The 8,983-nt window shown below is 34.6% G+C and overlaps 1 pseudogene; it reads right to left on the reverse strand.

Moving 5' to 3' along the window:
- Nucleotides 1-1,537: 1,537 nt before the first annotated feature.
- The window catches only part of LOC101560650, a 13,821-nt pseudogene continuing 6,375 nt past the window's right edge, over nt 1,538-8,983 (reverse strand).

The raw sequence follows: 8,983 nt of genomic DNA on the forward strand, positions 1-8,983 counted from the left end.
TGTGTGTGTGTGTGTGTGTGTGTGTGTGTGTGTGTGATACCCAGGACTGAATGTTTTAAAACTTAAATGAAGAATAAGCACAAATATGAGAGAGAGAGAGAGAGAGAGAGAGAGAGAGAGAGAGAGAGAGAGAGAGAGAGAAACATCCAAAATAGGGAACCCCAGGATTGTAAATATTGAATGGAAAATTATCAAAGTCTGGATAGAAAATTAAACTCCTGCCAGTGTGCCTGTTCCTAGCACTTGAATGCTGAGGCAGGAGGAGTGCTCTGAGTGCTAGGGAAGCCTGGACTACACAGTGAGACTCTGTGTCCAAAAACCAAACAAAGAAATCTCTAAAAACTGATCAAACAACATCTCTTTTCTAAAACTCAGGAAAACTATTTGACATAAACATTGAGCAATAGAAAAGGTGACAAATGAAAAAGAAAAGATGAAATCAGATTTCATCAAAGTTATTAAAAGAGGGAGAATAATATGCCTACAGGTAAAGCAAACATGATCAAAGAAGACAAAAACTATACCCTAATATTTGAAAACCAACTAGCAGACACTAACAAAGTGACACAAGAAATGAAAGAATATATCAGAATTTATCTGAGGTGATAAATGAAGGAAAGAATTAAAATTATGAAGAAATGTAGTCAGTCATAGTCTTCAAAGACAACTTCAGAGAATAAGGCCAGTGCACTTTTCTGGAGTAGGTACTTGAGTGCTTACTTGGTGTCATGTCTCAGAGTTACGAACTAGAATGTAGAAGCAGAGAACAGTGATAGCCTTAAAATTGTTGTAACTTTGGTGCTCATGAATCTTCTAGTCAGTTTCTTTTCCCTTGTCAGAGGTGACAAAACATGCAGCCGTTGAGTGACAAGGAAGCCAGACATTAGGTATATCAGGCTCTTTGTCCAGGGCATCATTTTGTCTAGCAAAGGCTAATGAGTCTTAGAAGCTTCTTGTTTTCAAGGTTGCATTTTTTTAAAAAAGTGAATGATTAATAAATTTGTTTGGTTAAAAAAAAAAGAAAGAGAAATGTAGAAGTGAAACTAGAAAAAATACAAGCTAGTACCAGAAGTGAAAAGTGAAAACATGAAAAATGTCAAAACCCCCTGAAAAGAAGAAGAGAGCTATAAAAATCTTTCAAGAGGGGAAAAAATAGCCAAAGAAAATTCAACATGAACTGTATATAATAAGACTACCTGAAGAAAATGTTGGTAAAGAAAAACAAAACAACATGAAAACCCTTGAAGTCTATAATTTGAGGAGAACTAAAATTTAATATTTAAAAGATACTCAGTTTTTCTGATAAAACTAACCCTAAGTCATCAGCTTGAGATATAGTCTAATAAAATTATTGTACTTTAAAAGAAAAGAAATAATATTCTTCAGGTACCCAAGGAAAAATACCACATCTCTTCTACAGGGAAGAAAGTTCTATTGTCTTCAAACTTTCAATATCAATACTTGGTGCTTGGAAAAAATTGGAAGAATATGTAAGATATTCAAAATGTACAAAAAAGCTATATGATTTACCATGAAGTTATGCAAACACTTGAATATTGTCTTTATGAATCTTCTGGAGAACTGGATTCAGAAAAAATCATTGACAATCTAATGATGAGCACTAAACTCTCAGTCTCAAAATAAAAGAGAAACAGGGTTAGGGATACAGCTCAGTGTGAAAGCCATCCATTTAGTCTCTAGTACAAACCATCCATCCATCCATCCATCCATCCATCCATCCATCCATCCATCCATCCATCCATTCATCCATCAAACTTAGAACAAGAATGAGAAGAACAGACACAAACATTTTTAAATTTTTGTCAGTAATTGTGTTGCTTTGTGGTATTGATACTACTATTGATTCCTACTAATTAAAGAGGAACAATTTGAGCATGATTAAGAATAATAAAAGCTTGCAGAGCAATTAACCACTAGGAAGAATGTGTGCAATGTGTTAATTATTGAATCTGTCCTACCAATTTGGTTTGAAACTGTCTCATTGCTATTTGTTTCTCAATAAAATTATGGAAAAAAAGAATAATAAAAGCAGTGGATCAAATATATTTAAGTCCATGATTTCATCCTGATACAAAAGTCTGGTTGATCATTGTTATGGTCAGTTTTAAGTGTCAGGTTAATAGAGCCAAGGGATATCTAGAAAGTTGGTAAAATATTATTTCTGGTTGTGTGTGTGAGGTTGTTTGTTGCTGTTGGATATTAGTATTTGTATTAGTTGTCCAAGAAAGAAAATCTGTCCTCACTAATGCAAGCAGGCATCATCCAACCCATCAAGAGATCAAACAGAATAAAAAGACCAAGAAAGGATAAACTGGGTCTTCATACTTCAATTGAGATGTCCGCCTTTTCTTGTTTTTGAATATTGGAACTCTGTTTTATCAAAGTTATTGAAAAAAAGGGAGAATAATATGCCTGCAGGTAATGCAAACATGATCAAAGAAGACAAAAACTATACCCTAATATTTGAAAACCAACTAGCAGACACTAACAAAGTGACAAAAGAAATGAAAGAATATATCAGAATTTATCTGAGGTGATAAACTAAGGAAAGAATTAAAATTATGAAGAAATGTAGTCAGTCATAGTCCTCAAAGACAACTTCAGAGAATAAGGCCAGTGCACTTTTCTGGAGTAGGTACTTGAGTGCCAACAATTGCCAACAATATGTGCTACAATAGAGGGGTCTTTGAGGTCTCTAGGACTTACATTAGGACCAGTCTCAGGTTCTTGGGCTTCAGGACTCAGATCAAATTAAACCACCAGCTGTCATGCCTTTTTACTCAGAGACAGGAAGGAGTTCATGGAACCTCTCAGCCTTCTTGATCTTGTAAGCCAACTTGTAGTCCATTCTGTGTCATGTATCTACACACATGTCCTCTTGGTTCTGCTTGTATGGAGAACCCTAGCCAATATGGTCATCAATGATACAGATTAAGAATCTACTGTCTTTCTCTGAAAATTAGAAATAATATAAAGCTTTTATCCTGTCTTTTTATGCCTACTACATTACTAGATAAACAAGTAGTAGCTTCATCCATCCATCCATCCATCCATCCATCCATCCATCCATCCATCCATCCATCCATCTGTCAATCAAACTTAGAACAAGAATGGGAAAAACATACACAAACATTTGTAGGCATATTAGGCATATTAGGGGTGTAGGCATATTAGGATGTAGGCATGTTAGGGGTGAAGCTTTTCTTTTTAAAAGTAGTCTATTAAATAACTAAAAAAGGAATAATAGAATTCGAATAGCAACATTTATAGTCCCTAGTGAACTATTTAGTCCAAGCATTAAGCATTACAGAGGTACGAAAGCAGTTATTATATGCCTGTAGAAAGACACCACCACTTATGAAATAGTCTTTTCAAAAATAATATCATCATCATCATCAAACCTGAATGTAGTTCACCCTGGAGGGTGCCCTCTATTGTAGCACATGGTTCAAGTTTAAACACTGAGAATTTCATTTTGCAGCTGGGGAAATCACACTGCTCCATATTCTACTTTTTTATGTGTATTTAGTACAGGGTCTACAGGGTCTCACTACACAGATTGGACTCAGTGATCCTCCTGTATTCAGCCTCTCAGTGGGATTACAGGATGCACCACTCTGTCCAGTCTCAATTGCCCTCTCAGTGTGCCCCAAGGGTGGGAGCAGCACAGCATGCAGGGGAATCAAATCCTGGTCCCTGTGTCTGCCTAAGAAGGAGCTTTAGTCCTTTGAGCTATCTGGCTGGCCCACTGCTCCATATTCTAAACTGAAGCAGTTTTAAGTATTTTATTGTTGAGAAATAATAGGTTCACAAAAAATGTGCCCAAGTGGATACATTCCCCTAAGAGTCTTCAACTAGAGAAAGATAGCAAATTTACCAACGTGCATTGTAGTATGATTTTTAAAAGTCATTTTAATGACTAAAAAGATAAAATAGCAATGAGAGTTTCAAAACAGATTAGTATGACACTTACAATAATTAATACATATTGTTGTCCTCATAGTATTTAGAGGACAAGATGTAGACATATCTTTTCTAAACAATATTTGTACAAACCTTTAATCTCAATGACCGAAGAGAAAGTAGCTGTATATCTATCATATCTTGTGTGTGCATGTGTGTGTGTGTGTGTGTGTGTGTGTATGTATCTATATATATAGATATATAGATACATATATATAGATATATAGATACATATATAGATATAGATATATTTTTTTTAAAAACAAAATGGTCCTTTATTTATACTTTTGCAAAGTTAGCAACACATGACACGAGGTTGCCTAGTGACTAATAGTAGACATTAATAGTAGATGTTAGGGGCCGGGGAGATGGCTCAGTGGAATAAGCACTTCCCTGGCAAGTGCAAGGGCCTAAGTTCAATCCCTGGTTCCACCAAAAAAAAAAAAAAAAAAAAAAGTAGACGTTAACGGACAGGATGTTTATCTCAGGACTGAGGTAGTTTGTTTGTTTTAGACTCTGAGGCCTAGTCCCACCTATACACATTTGATCAATTTCCTAGCTTCCATGGCTCCCAACATATTCCCCCCCCCTTTTTTTGTTAGAAATAGGTGTTCCATTGCAGTTAGAGAAGCTATATGTGGAGAAGTGCTTAAAGGACATTTTTGTACTTCAAACCAGTCCAAAGATTTTATGTACTTGAATTCAGCAAGATAACCAAATATAGTCCAAAAGTCCATAATACTAGTGAGTTATCAGCAAAACTGGCAATTGTTAGAAGTTGTTGACTTAAGCCTTTTACAACTCAGCATATTAATATGGCATTATTTTTTTATACCTAATGGTTACACTTTTCGGCTGACTGGTTAAGACCAAGTTAAAGCAAGACTTATATAACTAAAAATGTAACTTTTGCTATCTGACAAGGTCAGTCAAATCCCCTCAGGATTTATCCTGGAACCATGTACAGCAAGCTGCAGATCTTTTGTCAGTGTCAGATATCTGGACGAGTCACAACCATTGCTTGACCAATTTGCTCTCTGTGAAAGCCTGAGAAAAATTTTTCTCTCTAGGTGACTCTCCTTAGGCACACTGTACATCATTGATCACTTTCCTCTGTGGTCCCATAATCTCCTTGATTAGAAAATTTGGGGCTCCACTGAATTACAGGATGTTGCAGCACGGGTTCTCTTATGCCTTGAGTCCTCACTGACCTTAAAGGGCTACAGCCAAAATACTAGCTATCTTTTTAGCCTATCTATCTCTCTAATTTATGGTCTGCAAACTTTAGTTGTTAAACATCCAGAAGAGAAGCTTAATGATATTATTACCCTGTAACAGAAGCAGTTAAGCTTAACATTACTATCTGTCTGAATATCAAACACCTTAGATATAAAGTGGAACTGCTATTTTCCAGCAACCATGGGTATTCTAAAATTTAAATCTATATAGAATGTTAAAAAACTACATATTTTTACACAGAAATTTAGAAATCAATCCATATGCAACATTATATCCGGGCACTTCTATGACTTTTTTTTCTTGTCTCTCGCTTTCTTTTATTACCTTTTTATATTTTACAAACATTTACTCTAAAGAGAGTATGACAATAATTGATATGATGTTAGAAGTAGTACATATTTAGAAGACCAAAATGACAGGTGTTTCAAGGATGGTTTTAGTATTACACATTGCTGTTCTCAATGTAATTGCTTAGTTCACAGATATCAGAATATAGAGATAGTCAGGGCGAGAACTGTACCCATTAACTGCTATTTTCAAAAACCTGATGGAAATCTTAAGACCATTGCCTTAACCATCCTGTTTATATAAATGTATGGTTTTTGTCCCTGCCATATTTCCTAACTTTTCTCCTTTTTCTCTCTTCATTGTTTAATCCTTAAGTTCTCTCTTTCCATTTAATTGTGTTATGCCTTTCAAGTTTTATTTCATCATTTGAGTTCTTACAATGGGTGACAATACCATATTTACACATGTAAGTCTGGTTTATTTCACTTCTGAGTATACCTTCAAGTCGCATCGACTTACCTATGAAGCCTTTGAGTTTATTTTTCTTTATAACTGAGTAATACTCCAGTGTGTAAAAATACCACATCTTTTCATCCATTCCTCAGGTGATGGGCATTTTGGTTGTTTCCAAGATTTGGCTAACACAAATTGTGCTGCTATAAACATAGGTGCACATATATCACTATGATATGACTTATTGAGTTATTTTGGGAAAATTCCCAGAAGGGTGACAGCTAGATTGAATGAAATGTCCAGTCCTAGCTTTTGAGGAGTCTCCACACTGATTTCCATAATGGTTGCACCAGTCTACATTCCCACTGCAGTCTAGAACAGTTCCTTTTCCCCCACAGCCTCTCCAACATTTGTTGTTGGCTGATTTCTTTATGATAGCCATTCTTTCTGGGTTGAGATGGTATCTCAATGTTGTTTGAATTTGCATTTCATGAATGGCTAGTGATGTGGAGCTTTTTTTTTTTTCATGTATTTATTTGACTCTTGTATTTCTTCCTCTGAGAAGTATGTGTTAGATGCCCATTTTTGGATTGGGTCTTTAAACATTGGGTCCTAATGTTTTTTAGTTCTTTATAAATTCTAGATAGAAGACCTTTGTCTGAGGGCTTATTAGTTAAGATGTTTTCCAAATTTGTGGGTTGTGTTCACTCTGTTGGTAATATCCTTTGACATGCAGAAACTTCTCAATAAGAGGAGGCCCCAGTTGTTAATTCTTTCAGGTATTTCCTGTAGAGTTTGATTTTTGTTTATGAACTGTTTGCCTACCACTATGTCTTCAAGATTTTCTCCTACTTTCTCTTCCAGGAGATTTAGTGTTTCTGTTCTAATGTTTAGCTCTTTAATCCATTTTGACTTTAGTTTAGTGCATAGAATGATAGACCTGGGTCAAGTTCTAGTTTTCAGTATATAGATGGCCAGTTTTTCCTACTCCATTTATTAAAGGGCTATCTTTCTTCCAGTAAACATGTTTGGCCCTTTTGTAGAAGATAAGGTGGCTGAGTGTGTTTAGATCTGTATCTGCATCTTCTAATTTATTCCATTGATCCTAAGGTATTTTTTTTTTCCCCAAAACCATGCTGATTTCATCACAGCAGGTTTGTAGTATAATTTCTACTCAGGGATTGTTATACCTTGCTTTTGTTTCCCAGGATTGCTTTGCAATTCTAGTTTTTTTCTGGTACCAAATAAATTTTAAGAATGATTTCTCTATGTCTATGTGGTATCTTGGTGCTATTTTGATAGGTTTTTCTTTTCTTTTTTTTTTCTTTCTTTCTTTCTTTCTTTCTTTCTTTCTTTCTTTCTTTCTTTCTTTCTTTCTTTTTTTTTTTTTTTTTTTTTTTTTTTTTTTTCTTTTTTTTTTTTTTTTTTTTTTTTTTTTTTTTTTTTTTTTTGGCAGAACCAAGGATTGAACTCAGACCCTTGTGCTTGCCAGGGAAACGCTTATTCCACTGAGCCATCTCCCTGGCCTCAGTGCTATTTTGATAGGGATTGCATTAAATCTATATAACAATTTTGGGAGTATGGCCATCTTCACGATGTTGGTTCTTTCTGTCCAGCAGTATGGAATATCCTTCCATTTTCTGAAATCCACTACGATCTCTTTTTCAGAGTACTATAATTTTCAATGAATAAATCTTTTATTTCTTTAGTTAGATTAATTCCTAAGTATTTAATTTGCTGTGGTACTATTGTAAAAGTTATTGTTTCTAATTTCTCTATCAGTATGTTTGTCATTTGTAGAGGAATGCTATTGTCTTTTGGGTGTTGACTGTGTATCCTTCTATGCTACTGAATTTGCTTATTAATTCCAGTAGCTTCTTGGTGGAGTTTCTTGGACCTTCCAAGTAGAGTATCATGTCATCTGAAAATAATGATAGTTTAACTTCTTTACCTATTCTTATTCCTTTTGTTTCTCTCTCTTGTCTAATGGCTCTAGCTAATGATTCCAGAACTATATTGAATAGGAGGGGTGATAGAGAACATCCTTGTCTTTTACCCAATCTAAGAGTAAAAGATTTCAGTTTTTCCCCATTTAGAATTATGTTAGTAGTTGGATTGTTATAGATGGCTCTAATCAGACTGAGATAGAGGCCATCTATTCCAGTTTTCTGTAGGACTTTGTTCATGAATGAGTGCTGGACTTTGTCAAAAGCCTTTTTTTGTATCAATTGAGCTGAACATATAGTTTTTGGATTTGGCTCTATTGATATAGTGTATTACATTTATAAATTTGTATATGTTGAACCATCCTTGTACCCTTGGTCATGGTGTACAATCTTCATAATGATTTGTTGTATTCTATATGCTAGGATTTTGTTGAGGATTTCTGCATCTATGTTCATGAGGGAGATTGGCATGCAGTTTCCTTGTTTAGTTGAATCTTTCTCTAGGTGGGTATCAGTATGATACCTGCCTTCAAGAATTTTTTTGGGAGAATTGCTTCCTTTTCAATTTTATTGAAGAGTTTGAGCAGTATTGGGATTATATCTTCTGTGAATTTCTTATAGAATTCAGCTGCGAATCAGTCAGGATCAGGGCTTTTCTTTGTCAATAAGTTTTTTTTTATTATTACATTTTCAGTTTCATTGATTGATATTGCTTTGGTTTTTTTTTTTTTGGTTGATTTGGTGTTATTGAGAGTTTTTATATCTTCTTGATTCAGTTTTGGTAATTTGTATCTTTCTAGGAATCTGTCCATGTCTTCTGTGTCTTAGATTCTGTGAGAGTAGAGATTTTCAGAGTAGCTATTGAAGATCTTATGAATTTCCACAGGGTCTGTGGTAACTTCGCCCTTTTCATTTCTTATTGCTTGAATTTGAGTTTTTTTCTTTCCTCTTTTTGATGAAGTTAGCTAGGGAATTATCAATTTTATTTACTCTTTCAAAGAACCAGCTTTTTGATTAGTTAATTCTATGTATTGTCTTCTTCATCTAAATTGTATTAATTTCTTTTTCTTTTT

This window comes from Octodon degus, unplaced genomic scaffold (assembly GCF_000260255.1).
Source record: "Octodon degus isolate 3935 unplaced genomic scaffold, OctDeg1.0 scaffold00115, whole genome shotgun sequence".
In the NCBI taxonomy this organism is placed as follows: Eukaryota; Metazoa; Chordata; class Mammalia; order Rodentia; family Octodontidae; genus Octodon; species Octodon degus.